The following is a 17,131-nucleotide window of genomic DNA, read 5'->3' as shown; positions in this document are numbered from 1 at the left end:
ATGGGCAGAGAAAAAAGAGAGAAAGAGGAAGAAACTGTGTGAGAAGCAGGGATTTGTAAAGCACTATATCACATTCATTTCACCACCTTGTCTGCCATCTCTGTTACTTAGCAACATTTCAGACTGACTGCACACAGCTCCTTCTCCTCTCTGCACTCTCTTTTCACAGCCACTGAACAGACGATAAATGTAGATTAGGCCTGATTGGCTCCAAATTGAAAATTCAAGACCACTACCTTAAAAACATTCAGGTCCTGAGCTGTAAGCCCCTCACAGAAATGTCTTTAAAAAGTGAAGGGCCTTGTGAGAGCTGTGGATGATCATTTCTTATGCAGCTTGTCATTTCAGTGGATTATCCCCCCCCCATCACCACCTTCTGCTCCTTATGCACTTAAGCAGCATCTCATACAAATCAAACCCTCAGTCTACATGGAGCAGAAGCCACTCGCCCACATACACACAAAACATTTAAGCATTTAAAATTAAACACAAGCATGTGCATGTGCAGTGTTCATGAATGATATAACATAAGTGAAAGCCATTCATGCAGCCACATTAGTCCAGCAACTGCATTACATTTATTAACACTTTGCCACGTGTGAATTCTTTTCTACGATTAGCTCTTTGGAGGCTGAATAGTTTTTTTTTTTTGTTTTTTTTTAAATCAGAAGATGAGAGCACAACATGAACTGCATCTACACGTATTGAACAAGGGCAGTGGAGAAAATCAAAGCAGAAATGTAGCCATCAGACAAGCTGCATATGACTGTCAAGCAAGTGTTCATCTTTAAATGTGAGTGTATTGAGGAGTAACGGTGGCTTAAGGATCAGGTGCACCTGTCACACCACACCACTGTCAGGAGGCCAGAGCCAGTGACACTGGGGTGAGCATTGTGCCAATTGCCATGACAGTGTCAGCACGGCTGCCCTGGGAGACCTCTGCTCTGAACCCTGTCAGCATGGTTTCCGTGGATACAGGACACCTCCGACAGTCCCGGCCACATCTCATAAAGGTTAATTAATACAGAGTTTCAACCTCGCCTCAGCTGCTGTCCATGTCCTTTCCCAATGCCATCCTCACCTTTGGTGTCCGCTGAGTGGACGGACATCGCAGGTCACATAACAGGATGGCAGCCCTTGATTATGACGAAAGGCCATTGCAACCCACGCAGCCGCCAGACTAAATACCTCACAGAGAACAGTAGCAAGGGCCAAAAACAACAAGGCAGCAGGCTTCCAGTCAGGCTGAAATCCATCCCTATGGCCAAGGTCCACAGGTTGTCATGACAGAAAGGGCAACAAAGCTCCGATTCTAATGCCACCTTGAAAATGAACTGGGATTTTGACGCTGGATTTAGGTTGTTTTGTGCATCTGGGTAGCTGTTAGGAACATCGAGGCTATTAGTTTAAAGGTTATTTAGTTTACCTAGAAATGTATTGGTTGGGATAACTTAAGAGCTTGTACGGCATCAGTTACAGTTCAAGGCCATCTTTAGGCTGCTGACCTAAATCTGACAGCAATAAAAGCCAGCCTGGTCACACTGGACCATCTGACGTCTGCCGTCATGCTAATCTTAGATGCTCAGGATTAGGGCTATTTTCCCACCAGGGAGCTTAATTATAACAGAATTCCCTGTAACGCCACGTCTAATAAACACAGTAAACATGTAGTTCGGCACAGTCACAAATATGCAGTGATACGGTGTTAGCGAGAGGGAAAATAATATAAAAGGAATAAACACACTGACACGTTTTCAACATGGGAAATTCTCTTAATCTCCCTGCTGCTGGCAGTAAACCTTTGGAATTACAGTTGACCTTGTCTCTGTTTTGCCCAGAGAAACTTCAGCACAGAGCAGACATGGCTGCACGGGGACATTATGACACTGCATTATATTAGTTTACAACAGAGTGACTCCGCTCGCTATGTCACGCAAAGCATGAATTACTCTTTAAACAAAGAGCTCCGGGCTCTTGAGGGACACGCAATGACAGGAGTAGTGTTAAAAAGTCCTGCAGTGGCGAGAGCAAGAAAGAAAAAAATTAAGTGTTCTTCTCAATGACAGAGCTCTGTTAACAAATAAATGACCTTAATATAGGGAAAGCTGTCCTCTACAGCGAGCACCTAAAGCTCACGGCTCTCCGTCTTTCCCCTCCCAGAGTGTGTGATGTGTGCATTACTATTACATTATCTCCCCAAGAGTATACATTGGAAATGACCTTACACATCTGTTAACATGTCATCTCGTTGGTGGTGGCACCCAAAAAGTCTGACCTCCAACTCCCCCCCCCCCACCCAACCAACCACCACCCCACTGTGGGACATTACGGCACCAATGAGCTGCTCGACTGTTTCTGTGGTGATTATCCATTATCCTTGACAATGTCAGCCAATGACGGAACAGGCACCATTCTAAAGTGATTTTTAGCCCTACAGTCAGCCATGTACATGAGAGTGAGAGTGGAGGGCAGGCGACGGGGAGGGGGGGGGGTGAAAGCTTCATCTTCCTCAGGCCGGTCAAGTCATCCATTTCACGCTTCCCTTTTACGGAGAAGACACCGAGAACAGGAAAGGTCACTGCCAGTCACTCTTTTGAAGACACACAGAATTACCAAACGGCCGGCATAAAAATACGGAAGTGCCGGTGATCATATCCAAAAAATATGACCCTCATTTCCTACAGTGACCTCCAGATTAAACCGCCTCCCATCACCTGGTCATGAACGCGCTTGCTGGTACTTTCTTTTTCAATCTTAAAAAAAGAAAAGAAAAAAAAAGTGAGTCCCTAAATGACCTTCATTGTCAGGAATGGTAATCCATTTAGGTGATTTAAAATGTATGAGACCAAACAAAAGAATTAAAAAAAAAGAAGGGAAGAGCCAAAGGAGCGGCAGTTAAAGTCAAGGTCATTTATACCGCTAAGGCTTTTCCACTTGATGCAACAGCTGGTGTCCATGCAAAGCTCTGGGCGTTAATAAAAAGTGACAATGCTGCCCAAGCGGTGTGTATTACTAATGTCTGACACCAGCCTGGCAGATGTGTTCTCCCTGCATTTAAGGGGAGTCAAGGTTAAAGGAATTTAAAAGGAGAGGCGATGCCTAAACACTATTATATCATGTAATCTGCAGCCCAGCCCTGCTGCACATACTCAACGGGGTAGCTCACTTACACATGCGGCGTGACCGCTATTTGTAAACTCAATATGCTCTGACGTGATTAAATAAGACAAAACATAAGCTACCTGACCAAATGCAGTTGTTCCAGGCCGTCCACAAGTGAATGAGTGCGCCAGAGGAAAGTTAAATTAAAAGCTCCTAGTTCACCTTGAGAGAGATAAACAAGAGAATAACACGCCACTAAACAGCAGGGAAGCTGCAGCAAGATTTTTTTTCTTTCTTTTTGCAGATAAGTCAATCAGGACAAAATAACACTGAAAGGCAATACACAGGCACAAGCATGCCCACACAATGAGAACTAGGGCACTCTGACCCACTTCTTAGGATGCGCTGACCAAACAAGCCATGCAAAGCACACACGCCCCCATGTGTGCACAAACACCCATGGATGTTCCCCCACATAAAGGAAATGTGATACATGAATGCTGGACCTCTTGTGTTAAAGTAGCACAGGCCCTCCGCGAGAGTTTGAACACGTGTGTGATGACTTGACTTGACTTGAATGTGAACATTTCAGTCTCAGAAAACAAAAATTGTGCTTAAGTTCGTGGCCTGCATGTGGCCTTGGACGGGGGGGGGGCGTGTCTGAACCTCATCTGTACTCATCAGTACAGTCGCAAAAAAGGAGAGCGAGGAAGAATCTGTGCACACTGATGACTCATCTAGGTGGTCCAGAGCCCAGCTGACTGGTGGAGGACACGGCACAAACTAGCCAGTGCAGCAATGATATCACTGCACTGTATCACACTCTTTCCCCTTTGCTGATGCGCAGGCTTGCATGTGCTCGCTAAAAGTGTTTGTGTCCATAGTAAATATTTGTGTGCCATTTGGAAGACCCGCCCAAGGGCCATTTCCTGAGTGGTTGAGAATTAGTGCATCAATTAAACACACACACACACACACACACACACACACACACACACACACACACACACACTCTTTCTTAATGAGCCGTGGCTGTCATCAATCTATACCTGATTCATTTCTACTGGGCTCCGAGGTAATCTTCTGCTTACATCGTCTGTCCAAAAACGGCGCTCATTTCCCTCCTGCAAACAACAACGCGTTTTCCATTTAAAAGTAAACACTGGGGCTGCATATAGGTACTATTTGAGCTGATTGCCCTATGGTCAGCATGCCAAAAGGCAGAAACAAGACTGCAGTGGTGATGTCGGAGGGAAATGGGCCACTTTGCAATTGAGATCAAATGTCCCACTGTCAGGCTGCCCTGAAAGCTGAATAAAACCAGCCAGAAACCTTGGCCTTTAATGAATCATTCCCATAATATCCTTGGCATCGGCCTTAAGAAGCCCATTGCCGTGAGTCAGCAAGATGTCTGTCTTTATTGGGTTAAAAGAGTACCTTGTCTTTTCGTTCCTTTTTACTGTGAGTAATTTGGGATGGTTTGCAGTAATAATGTGTGCGACAGAGATTTAAGTGTGTGTGTGGGGGGGGGGACACACATACTTGTGCTACCATTTTGCCGTCTGTAATGGTCCCGATGACCTACTTTATGGTTTTTAAATCATTCTAATGCATGCCCTCAGTGAGGCAGGAGAATGATATTACGAGGTACAATTGGTTGTGAAGGGACGTGCCATTAGGAGCATCAAAAAACACAAGTGAGACTTATTCAGTCACACAATTGAAGAAATCCATTGGACACACATTTAACTCAGTCGCGCATAAAATAATGACGTGCAAACTTTTAGGGGTGAAAACTCTCCCAGCTGTGCCAATCCAGTTAGCAGGTTGGTGCCAAGTACATGCAGATTAACTGGGGATTTCAGTAAGATTAGTGCTACACAAAAACAGCATCGCACCGTCTACAACACTTCTGGCAGTCCCCAAATCGAAATTAGCGTCCAGGTTAATGATCACCACCAACTTTTGAATAACAACTCCATTTTGCAAGATGGGGCAATAATCTATCGGCTGTCTGGTGATCCAGCGACACTTAAATAAATGAAGGGGTGCAACAAGCTGCAGGAGCAAAGCGACAAATGAATCCGTGTGAAGTGCAACTCTTGGGAGGATTAGGTACACAGCCTATTAAAAGCAACATTGCTAGAAAAGAACAAAATGAGTAACCGCTGCTGACAATACTTGCACACAATGTAAGGGTTTTAGATGACACTGATGAAACAAGAAACAATATGCTCGTCGCCCCCATCACCCCAAAGGACCTTGAACCACCTTGCAGTGTGTTGTTACACAACCTGGACACGACCAAAGAATACGGCGGACAAAAGGCAGGCGCTTTGAGTTAATGTTACACAGCGATGATGGTGCTGTTAATACCCCTGGTTCACTGCGAGAAACAAATGGTGTAAATGATGGTGCTTTCAAATGGGATCGCGGGAAAGTTTCAGACGACTTCTCCGTCCGTCGCCATGTTTCTCGCAAGTTTCCCGTTCGAAAAGCCGAGGATGCGGCGTTTAAAAAAAAAAGAAAAAACTCGCCAGGTCATAAACACAAAAATCCCCCTGTCTGAACGCAGCTTTAGCTGCTGATAACTATCCTATTTTGTCCACTGGGGCAATAAAGACAATGTAAGGTATATGAAATATGAGATTGTCATTGGGTACAGTTTAAGTGCTTGTGCTGATATGGACAAAGAGCCCCCCCCCCGCATGATCCGTATCTGAGACACTTATGACACACTTACCATCATGACAACACTTCCTTATCAATGCCTTTGTTTTTGAGTGCGGTCACGAGGATAGAAATGGCAACAAAGGTGAAGGAGAGCGACAATTAAGCCAGCATACGGCTTTGGACTTTTACTGTATGTTAGGGTATAATTCAATTAGTGCTGGGGTTACAATGCATTGTTGGTTGTGTCATCACACATATTGTTCACACTGTGGACTGAACAACATTGTGTTTCATGGAGTGAGTCATCTCACTTGACTCACTGTTAAAGAGTGACAAATGTGAAGATAGATCAAATGCTGCATTTTTATTTATCACGCGTGTATCCAACATGATTAGTTATTATTTATATAAATAGTATATTAGTGATAGTTCTGTGCTTTCGGCTAACATTACCCGCACTGCATTGACACACGGCGATTACACAACACGTCTACAAGTTACCACTAATCCATCTACTAAATTATTACTACATCTGTGCAATAAATGTCCTGTGATAAGATTACAGCACGTCTGCAAAAATGGATATTCTGCAAGACGATCATATAAACTTCACAATATCTAATGCAAGGTAAGTGCAGAATGTGTCATGTTACCAGTCATGTTAGGGGTGAACGAGTTTAGGAAAAATATCTAATTTGCCATTTCTTTTCTGGCAGATACTGCAACTATGATTTTTAAAAGTCAAACTTGAGTTTAATAGTGTAAGTTGAAAACACAATGGAGCATAGACACATCATAGACGTCATCAGGAACATGCCCAGTCTTGCGACCCCTACGGGCTCCTCGTCTCTTAAGGTCACAGAATCAAGTGCAGCGATCTCCACCTCCTCCTTTGAAGCCAGTGGATTAGATAACACTGTGCCTAATTAACTTACAGTGGTCATATTCTGCCAGTGAATGAAGGGTTCATGATTTGGGCCAGGCCTGGCGACAAGCGCTGAATTTTTATTTTGAATTTTGTTCTGGCCCTGGGAAGGTGAAGCCGTTTGCTTCGTCGTCGGCGACAAAAGCGGAAGCTCCGATGAACTGAGGCTTTGTATTCAAGTCAATAATTGCCCTGACCTGACCAGACGTCATCATGTCCACGACTGACGCTCCAAACACATTATGACATCTGATAGGGTTGTACGTGTTGTCCACACTATTTTAAGTATTTTAAGTGGTTTGAAGCCTTTTTCATGATTAAAACAAGATTTCCGATTGTTTACATTTCTTAAATGTGAGAATTTTCTTAATTTCTTTGCTCTGGATGACACAGAAATCATTAAAAGTGAATCATTTCGGTTTGTGGACAAAACAAGACATTTCCAGGTTTGACGAACACCGATCAACATTCTTTAAAGTTTTCTGATATTTTATGGACAGAACGATTAATCGAGAAATTATGGACAGATTAATCGACTATGGAAATAATCCTTAGTTGCAGCTCAATTTAAATACTTGATTAATGCTGCTTGGTCACTAAATCTTCATATGTTCATCGGAAACATGGAATCGCCATGTAATTACATCTTTTCAGCTGGAGTAGCACGGATGCAGATTAGCTCTGATAAGAAATGCTTAACAGTATATGTACATGAAAAAAACAGCAGGGACCTGGAGCCTGAAGACAAAGAACGGTCAATTTTCTGGTTTTCAATAAGCCAGCCTGGCATTTCTCTAGTATGCTCTACAGTCGGCGTCTGCAGAAGTTACAGAGAGTATTTAGTGACTAATTATAGTATTTAGCGGAGGCTGTGCACAGAGGGGACGCAGCCGCGCTCTGCTATTGTCCCCTCGCCACACTGAAATTTACAAAATTTTAGGCCATGTTGAATCCTTTAGGGCTAAAAAAAAAAAAACAGTCAGGTATCCCCTTAGTGATACTTGACTGGATGTTTAGGAGTTGGCTTGCATTTCCGTGCATAGAGTCTATTAAAATATTGACAATGATTTGGAGAATAAATAAATGAATAATAATCTGACAGCAATTTGCAGCTTTACAATTGATCAGGTTGCTGTCTGAGAAACACGCTAATTGTATTTCTAGATGAGCACAGGGCCAGAGTGTGCAGGAAACGAGCCTGTGTTCCCTCAGTCAGCCACTGACTATTAAATCAGACGGAGAGAGATAGACAAGGCCAGCACCCAACTGCAACTGGCCTATTACTTCACTGTCAATGAAGGAGATCGAGAGGACAGAGGGAGGAAAAAAAAAAGAGCCAGTGGTAGAAGCAGTGAAAAAGAGCTCAACAGAGTAAGGGAGAAAAAAAAAGAAAAAAGTGAAACCAGCACTAAGCCAAACACTAACACGTCTCTTCTGCTGTGGTTGGGAGGTGAACGCAGACACACATCATGCCTCCGTACCTTGTCATCCTTCGCTGTGGAGGCTGATACAGGTAAAGTGCAGTAATCAATTTGCTCTACTGACAGGAGTGCTCCTTTAGAATACTAATCAGGCTTCCGCCCTCCCCTCTTTCCCTCGTCCTCGCCATACCTCCTCCTCCTCCTCTCCCTCTCCTTCTTCTTCCTTTTCTCCTTCGTCGTTCACCTTTCTCATGACTTGACACCCCCCCCCTCCGCCCCCACCACCTCCCAGTGCCCCAGACCTGACCAAATGCTAAAGGAGGGCGGCCTGTCTTCTGCACAGATAACTGCTGCCACTAATCAAGCCTACGTGCACCGGGGCGTGGGATTAAAAGAGCTTGCACAGCTTGACTCAGGCACTGAATGGTCTTAGCGCACGCACACACACATACTATGTCGCTCGCACGCACGCACGGGGAAAGCAGCACACATGAGGTCAAAAAACCCTATAGGGGAGCCAGCAGCGTCTCGTCCTAGAAATGCACACATATATATACACGAGCCTCCGAACGAGCAAACAACACAACAAGGTCAACTTAAAAGCCGATATGTTAGGTGAACATTCTCGGGCTATAAAAGAACACACACACACACACACACAAGAAGATTAGATCTAAATTTACTCTGCCAGTCAAAACAGGACTCGGTGGAGAGCCACCCATCTCTATCCCTCAGAACACATGTCACGCAGGGAACCGCAGTGTTTTGTGCATCTAAAAACGAGGGACAAACTCGACTGTGAATTGACAGGCTCTTAATTCCTGTTCGTTTTTCATTTGGTGAGACGGTTTACCAGTGTGTGTGTGTGTGTGTGTCTCTCTCTCTCTCTGCCCACATCATATCAAACACATTCTGGAGTTGCCTGGAGGCTGTAACAAAGTGTCCTCAATGTTACACCATACACATGCAGTCAGTGTGTGTGTGTGTGTGTGTGTGTGCATATGACACATAGGAGGAGAGAAAGAGACAACACCACCCTATGCATCAGTAGGATGTTTCATTATGTACATAACGAGTGCCATTAATCGCTCTTAACAAGAGGACACAACCTCACCTTGGCAGTCTCACACGCACAGCGGGAAGGTGGAGTGGGGTGGTGGTGGGAGGCGTGGAAATATCTATAGTGCGACGGAAATTAAAATTCACCACAGTCAAGGAATGTGCCGCCTCCGTTTGACCGACCACGTCGTGGCCGTGTGTGTGTGTGTGTGTGTGTGTGTGTGTGTGTGTGGAGGGAAGCCAGCAGTCATATAGAAGAGCGGCTCATCTGACAGACACATAAAAAAAACACACAGCTAAAAAAGGTATAAAAAAGAAAGGAGAAGAAGAAGAGGAGGAGGAGGAAGTGAGGGAAGTAAATATATAAATAAATGTGTGTGTGTGTGTGTGTGTGTGGCGGGGGGAAATGCGCAGTGGCGGTTGCCAGTGGGGGCTTGTGCCCTTGACATACTGACACGGGTGAAGGAGGGGAGGGGAGCACTGTCATGTGACACTCTTGTCATTTGCCTGATCACTTGCCCGCGTCCACCTGCCTGTCTGCACTGCCACCTGGCTAACCCCCCCACCCCCACCCCCCCCAGTGTAATACCCCGTCCACCTTCGTGCGACCTCATCCTCTGCTGACCCGAGTGAGGAAGCCCCCCTCCCCCCCCAGCCCCAAAATCACAGATGCCCACTGCCGCCGCCCACGCCCTCTCTGCAGTCCTAGCACCCTGTCCGCCCCACCCCTAGCACTCTGTCTCCCTCTCTCTCTCTTCCCTCTCCCTCCCTCCCCCCCGCGGCTGTGCAGCAAGGTCAGGCGGGTCACCGTGTCCTCATCTGTAATCCGCTGCCATTCGTCAGCAGCCCCGGCCCAGGCTGGAGGAGAGAGGAGAGGAGAGGAGAGGAGAGGAGAGGAGAGGAGAGGCAGCGCTCCGACGAGGGGAGAATGCCCAATTAGGCAGCTGTCACACACACACACACACACACACACACACACACACATATATATATACACAGAGCTCGGCAGAGCAGGAGAGAGCAAGAGGAGAAGGGAGGGAGGCTGCAGAATCAGTCTACTGTCCACAGACAGAGGGGTGGGGGGGGGATCAGGGGTTTACATGAATCCTTTCAGCTGAGTGTCTGTATTGTTTTGCTGTGTGTGCGTACTTGTATTTGTTGCCTCTTGAGGACCGTCTCTGGATTAAACACCGACCTTGTCGGGACCAGTCGTCCTCATGGGGACTTAAAACCTGGTCCCAATGAGGCAGAACCTCATTATCTGAGGAAGTGGTTAAGTTTAGGATTTTTGAAACACCATTAGATAATTTTTGAATTATGGCATATTAGGCATTAACTGGTTGTGGTTAAGGTTGGTGAGAATGCTTCAGGCTGCCCAAATGAATGGAAGTCAATGCAGAGTCCTGAGAAGAATAGCTGCACAAACTTGTGTGTGTGTGTGGTTTGGGGTCAACTACAGTTTAGACATGTATGACTACCATCTGAAGCATGTCAGCAGGAGGGGGGGCCGCAGCAGCAGCAGCAGCAGGGTGTACAGACTTTTGAGGACACGGTAGTTAAATGAAATTTTATGACAGGGCAACTGTTCTTATCTCACAATGAAAGGAGTGCTGAGTATTCAGTTGTGTACCCCCTCTAATCTGGAAGCACAAGACTGATGAGATGATCAGGGAGAAAAGAGCGGGGGCACTACTGGAGACAGAAAAAAAGCCCACGTGCCGCCCAAAGAATTCAAACGCTAGGTCAGAATGTACCCAGGCTGAGTGGACCGAGGACTGGAGGGTTAGCACCAACGCTGGAATTCTCTACTGTCCCAGACGAGCAGCAGATATCAAATGGGTGACAAATATCCCATAATTGGATCATTCATCACCAGCGAACACATCTGTTTGGAGTAATGGGAAAACTAATCAGCAAAAATGATACAGGGACGACTCCAGCACAGGCACCCAGAAGATTTATGCCAGAGCGATCCACGGCTCAAGCCTGTACCTATTGATTGTTTAGTCTAAATGCTTTTTCGTTTAATCAAAAGCAAGAGTCAAAATGGTGCCATGCCAGCCGGGTGATGGAACAGGTGTGATCGAACATCCTGGTGGGGGGCTGAGGTACAGTGTGTGTTTTTAAATACTGAGTGGAGACTCTCTCTCTCTCTCTCTCTCTCACTCTATCTCTCACTCGGTTCCACCTTAAATGTCAAAGTTCACCGAGGTTCACCGGAGCTTCAAATCCAGCTTTGGTCACAAGGAGGACTGCGGCGCGTCCCAGGAGTGAGGGACACTTATCCTTCTAAATCCCGTCTGAGGAGAAAGTACAGTTTCCTATGGACTAATGCTATGTGTCATACAGGCCGTTCACTCAGCCACAGGTGTGTGACGTAAACTCTGTCTACGTGTGCATTTACACACACACACACACACACACACACACACACACACACACACACACACAGGCATGACTCCAGGGTCCCTGACGCATTAAGATCTAAAAAGAGCATCAAACCCACTGTCCATGTGTTCCACACATGCACCTCAGTTTCTCACGACAACAACAACACGGACCAAGATGAGACTCCAGCACACACACATATTCATACAAAGTACGACTCAAAAACACGTGCTCACGCTAACTCGTGGTTTGTTCTACCGCTGTAGATTTTCTTTTTTGATTGGGGTGTGTGTGTGTGTGTGGGTGAAACTGAAAACTGAAAACGTTTGGTTCCATTCATTCATCTTCCTGCGTGTGCAGCTCCCTCCCCCCTCTCTCACACACACACGCCCATGTGACAATCAGCGCACTTGCACTTCTTTGAGGAACCAAACAAATGAACAAATGTTCATTCTTTATCGTCTAATTCCTGATTCACCTTAACCTGAAACGTTTAAAAGCAGGATAAATCATGGATTATCGTCATTAAAATGTAGCAGAAGTCACCAAATTTGGATTTCACGGGCAAAATAATTCACTCCTTGAAAAGGGGAACATTAAATATTCTTCACTGAAAGTAGTAGTATTGACTTTCAGGAGGAAAGAGTGCAAGTGTTAACAATTGAAAAACCTCAATTAAAATGTAATAATTACATCACAGTCGCCAATTCCTGCGGTCGGCCTTCATTTCTGCCCAGAGAGTCACAGAACTTTTCATATTAGACTTTTTTCTATTTCTATGATAAACTGTTTATCCATACATCATAATATGAGCTCCCCCCCATTGAAAATTGCTTACCCTAAACTGAAAAGGAACTGCGGCATCGACAGTACGGTGTCACCTTGACAAACAGATAATTAGAGACGGTTCTTATCAGCAGAAATGCTGGAAAAACAGTCGATTGTTACGGTTAACGGGTAATTATGAAATTATGGATCAATAATGCCAAAAGTAGTCAGTCCATTGCGCCTCAGAGTCTTTGATGTGACACAATTGATTAGTGCGACCTAATTTTTCTTTAACGTTTTATTTAATTTCTATTGTAAAATAAGTCAGTTCAACCATCATCTTATTTGCCTTGTGCGACATCCTGTTGTTTTCAACGTGCTACATACCACAATATGACCTGACAACTGTTGTGACGATACATGACGTGAATTTATTTAATTAATTAATTAATTAATTATAAAGCCTTTTTTTTTTTATTCAAATGTGTTTTTAGCTACAAATCCGACCAGAAACAAGAACTCGAGCATTTAAATCAACGCTCCTCTGCAAAAAAATGAAAGACTGACGTCCATTCCTTGCAACAATGCAACAAAACGGGAAGTTGTGATTCACGCTTAGACGAGGGAAACTCACATTAAGTTCATTAAAGTCACAGCGAAATTCCCACAGACGTGCGCACTCCTCGTCCCCGTGGGAATATTCCTGAAATATCTGTCAGGCTGGATCAGCGTGCGACTCCACCCTGCATGGAGATTGTTATTATTATGACTCAGTGTTTTGTCAGCCAGGTCTTTTCTCTCTGTTCTTCCAGGACTGTCTGTGAAAGTACCTAAAGTGCTCCCAAAGTCTAAAGATTGTAATCTGTGATGTCATAGTGATGCATAGCCCGATCGCGGCTCCATTAGCAGCTTGGACGGCAAGACTGCCTTTACATTTACATCTACAAGGAAATTAAGATGATAGTCAGGCTCCGAGTTCCGTTCCAGAAAAAAAAAAAATCACTTTGCAATTATTCTCAAAGATGAGTGGGTTATTTCGAAGCTTTGGTTATAAACTATTATGATACATGACAAACTTTTTTACAACTCCCAGTCCCAGGGCGGTCGGGGTCAGCGAGAGCGAGCGATCCAGGTCAGGTCACCTCAAGCGACACCCTGGCACCCTGTGTGTATCTGTGTAGGACAAGACAATGTTCTCAGTGTGCAGCCAGCCACGGTGTAACGAGCGCTGAAAGCCGATACCTGATTGACCAGCGAACACATGACGACAATGTAAACAAAAAAGTGGACGAGCAAGTGCGCCACACTCTGTTATCTACACTCCCGACAGCTGAATGACATCAGGCGAACGGGTCAGGTTTGTGATAATGACATTTCATAAACACAGCAGGTGATTTAGTGCATCTCTCCACAGACTACACATGCAGCTTTTGGGTTTATATTGCCGCTCTACCGCCGTTCAACCAGAACCCAGAACAGAACCAAAATCTAATTAAAGCTCTGGGACAAGTCCGTACAAATACCATTGGTGCAAAATTGCTAAAAATAAAATAAATGCATGATGACGGCCTTCCTGTTGGGTTTCATGGTCATGATTTTTTCTTCACCCCAACCTACACGTGTACCGACATGTTCGTGCATGTACGATAAACCTGCTGCTCAGATCAAATTTGGACAGTGGGCGGCACACTTTCTCTAGCCCCTCCCAAAAAAAAAAAAAGGCACTTTTTGCACTCAGACCCTAATTATTTTCGTACAAATATGTTCCTGGGAATTGTCATCTGAAAATCTACCTGTTAACTGGTGAATATCAGGAACACAACAGACGAGCACAAACTCCGCTACACTAGGTGGCGACAGGCACTTTCCCGTTGACCTATTACAACACAAACCAAACAGACAACTTTAGCCGCGTCTCATCCATTAACTTCAAAATAAGTCATTATTTAAGCAGAGGGAGCATGAATACACTCTCTTCACCAGTCAGACAAAAGCACTGGCCTGGATTTGCCATGTTTCTTCTCACATTGCTTTCTTCTTCTTCTTCTTCTTCTTCTGTGTACTGGCGTCTTCTTCTTCTTCTTGTGTTTCTGGGTCAAAGCCCGTGAGCGTGAAGTGTGGCTGTACACGGATGAACGTGTACATGCAGTAGGGATTTCAACCCGCCAATTGAATATATCGGCGTGTGTGTGTGTGTTACTGGGAAATTTGATTTATTGCAATTTAAGCCAGACAACTAAGACTTCTTAAGACTCTCTTCTCTGCTTGTCAGACACAGAAACACCATTAGAGTAGACAAAGCCAGTGTGTGTGTGTGTGTGTGCGTGCGTGTGTGTGTGTGTGAAATAACACAGGTGTTAAAATGTTGACGCCAGGAATCTGTGGGTGTGTAGAGGAAAACAGATTTAAGGGCTTGACATTATTATAACTCTTGGTAAATGCGTTAATATCAGTTGCCGCGGGGACCCGCTGGAGGTTCACCTGCACAGCATCAGGTGCTCTTTGCATGAAAAGTCCAAACTCACGAGTCATTTGCGCTTGGTTCGCTGTTCCTTTAAATAACTCTAAAACCCCGTTTCCCCCCTCTCTAGCTCCCTCCCCGGAGGTTTATCACTGTGACTCTTCTCTCTTCTATCTTCCTCTCCCCTCACACACACACATATACAAACGCTGCCTGTATGTGTGGCTGACAACTACAGAGCAGTTAGCCAAGCATCTCTTGGCTCGGTGCAGAGAGAATAAGACACTCTCATTACTGCCCTTAAAAAGCTCTTGCCCTCACAAAACAGACTGTAGACCCAGACGCCAGTGCAGAAAGTCTCGGGAAAGAGTTGAAGGCTACCTTTTTTCCTTTCTCCTTACAACTCCATTCTGTGTTTGTGTGCATGTCTGTGGTTGATGGCTTTTCTGCTCCCCCTCCTGCACAGTTCCCCTTTTCCTGTTCCTCTTTAATGTCACAGTGCTGGCTCATATGACCTTGAGCAGCAGTGTTGGCACGGCAAGAGCGAGAGCTGCCTCGCCTGCAGGCGCCCTTGAACTGGATCTGCAAGACAGAAAGGAAAAAAAAAAAAGAAGAGAAACCTTCACGAGGCCTGATAGACATCTCAGTCATCCTCTTACCCCCCCCCCACAAATATCCACCCCCTTTTCTCCTCAGCTCTTATTCAATCTACGCCCCTCCTTATCTGTTCCCCCTGGTGGGAAGAGATTTATCAGGATGCTGTATCTTTAACCTCTCTATCAGACTGAGATAGAAACAGAATTTCAAAATGTCTGACCGGCCTTTGTGGATTTATTTTTACACCACCACCTCCTCCTCCTCCTCCTCCTCCTCCTTCATGCAATGGTATCGTGCCATTTCAGGAAAAGGGGGTCGAGGTGGCGGTGGGGGCAGTTGCGTTATGGAATACACCTGTGTGATGGGATGCCATGCACAGCAGAGGTGTTGTTTACGTGCAGGGAAATTTCTCCCTCCCCGGGCCCTGCGCTGAGCCACTGGCACACAGTGACCTGTAGCTTCAAAACAAATACCCCTGCCTACTTTCAAAAGGATGAGGGTCAGCTTACCGGGGCCAATCGCGGGCTCTCTGACTTAAAGAGAGGGGTGGTGCCTCGGGGGCCCCGGTGTTTTGACAGGCTGATGCTGACCTACTCAGTCCCAACGAAGACCTCTTCATTTTCCAAAGTAAACACTGCGCGCGGTCCATGGTCCAAAGTCTGACTGCGCGCCGTCAAACTTTGCTCTTTTTGTGAGCGCTGACAACGGCCTACTGTAAAAGCACAAAGCAGGGCTGTATCTGTAAATAGTGCTCCACCCTTTCTGCAAGTGTAAACACAGGCCACCGAGGTTTAAGTACTACAGTAAGTATCTATATCAATAAGAGGCAGCGTGTGCACTGTTTGCTCTTTCTGTAATATGTAACATTTCCACGTTAAAATGTCTAATAACGATACGAGACACAGAAATGTGCATTTGTATTCTACAAGTTAATAGACTGTTTTATTTTCATCGCCATTCAATGACAACATCCTTTTCCAGGGGAAAAAAAACCTCCTACATAACATCAGATCAGAGTAAGGAACAAAATATTCTGGACTAGAGCTGCAACTAACAATGATTTTCATAATCGATTAATCTGTCGATTATTTTCAATCAGAAATCTGGTTTTAATCATGGAAAAAAGCTTCAAACCAATGAATCAATTATCAAAAGAGTTGTCGATTGATTCAGCAAACGCTTAATAATCGATTAATCATTTCGAGACAACATTGATGATGATCCCACACGCTGCTTCCTAACGTCACCATACTAGCTCTTTTGTTAGCATTCTGATTGCGAGACCCCTATCAGCAGCAGAAACGACACACTGCGCGTTGAACACACAACATACAGGGCGCGTGTGTATTATTGGATAGTCAGAGGCTGTGCCTTGCCCTCCTGCTGCTTCCCTTCATGCCTGACCTTTGAAAACTGTAATGTTATCACATGTCATATGCAGGCCTGCAGGAAACCATCTGCTAAAGGCACTGTGGTGGCTCCCTGTCACCAAAAAAACACCCCAAAACACTGGCTGGTGTGGCCGAGTACTGGTTATGACCGGTTTGCCGCTCAGCATGCTTCACCTTCACACACACACACACGCAGACGGCGACACGTATGCGTATACGGCCCCTCAGAGGTTGTTATTGAGCTCCATGAGCTATGACCAGTCTCCTCAATTAGCGTTAAGGGGCTTTTGCACAGAGACATGAGGTTCTGAGGCTAAGAATAACATTAGACAGGTCTGCAGCCTGG

General features: G+C 45.3%; 1 protein-coding gene across 3 annotated transcripts in view; it reads right to left on the bottom strand.

The window, feature by feature from the left end:
* Nucleotides 1-17,131, bottom strand: part of nrip1b (nuclear receptor interacting protein 1b) — a 46,081-nt gene that overhangs the window by 6,354 nt on the left and 22,596 nt on the right. The window contains exon 2 of one of the 3 annotated variants that reach the window (XM_044042185.1): nt 15,179-15,379. The exons of 1 other annotated variant lie outside the window; for it this stretch is intronic. The gene's annotated coding sequence lies outside the window, so the exon portion shown is untranslated. Of the gene's footprint in view, nt 1-8,181; nt 8,316-15,178; nt 15,380-17,131 lie in introns of those variants that run through there. One more of the 3 variants, XM_044042186.1, reaches the window with a different exon arrangement.

Source organism: Solea senegalensis, linkage group LG13 (genome assembly GCF_019176455.1).
Source record: "Solea senegalensis isolate Sse05_10M linkage group LG13, IFAPA_SoseM_1, whole genome shotgun sequence".
NCBI classification, from domain to species: Eukaryota; Metazoa; Chordata; class Actinopteri; order Pleuronectiformes; family Soleidae; genus Solea; species Solea senegalensis.
The sequence above is the reverse complement of the archived record's forward strand: the minus strand, read 5'-3'. Positions and strand labels throughout refer to the sequence as shown.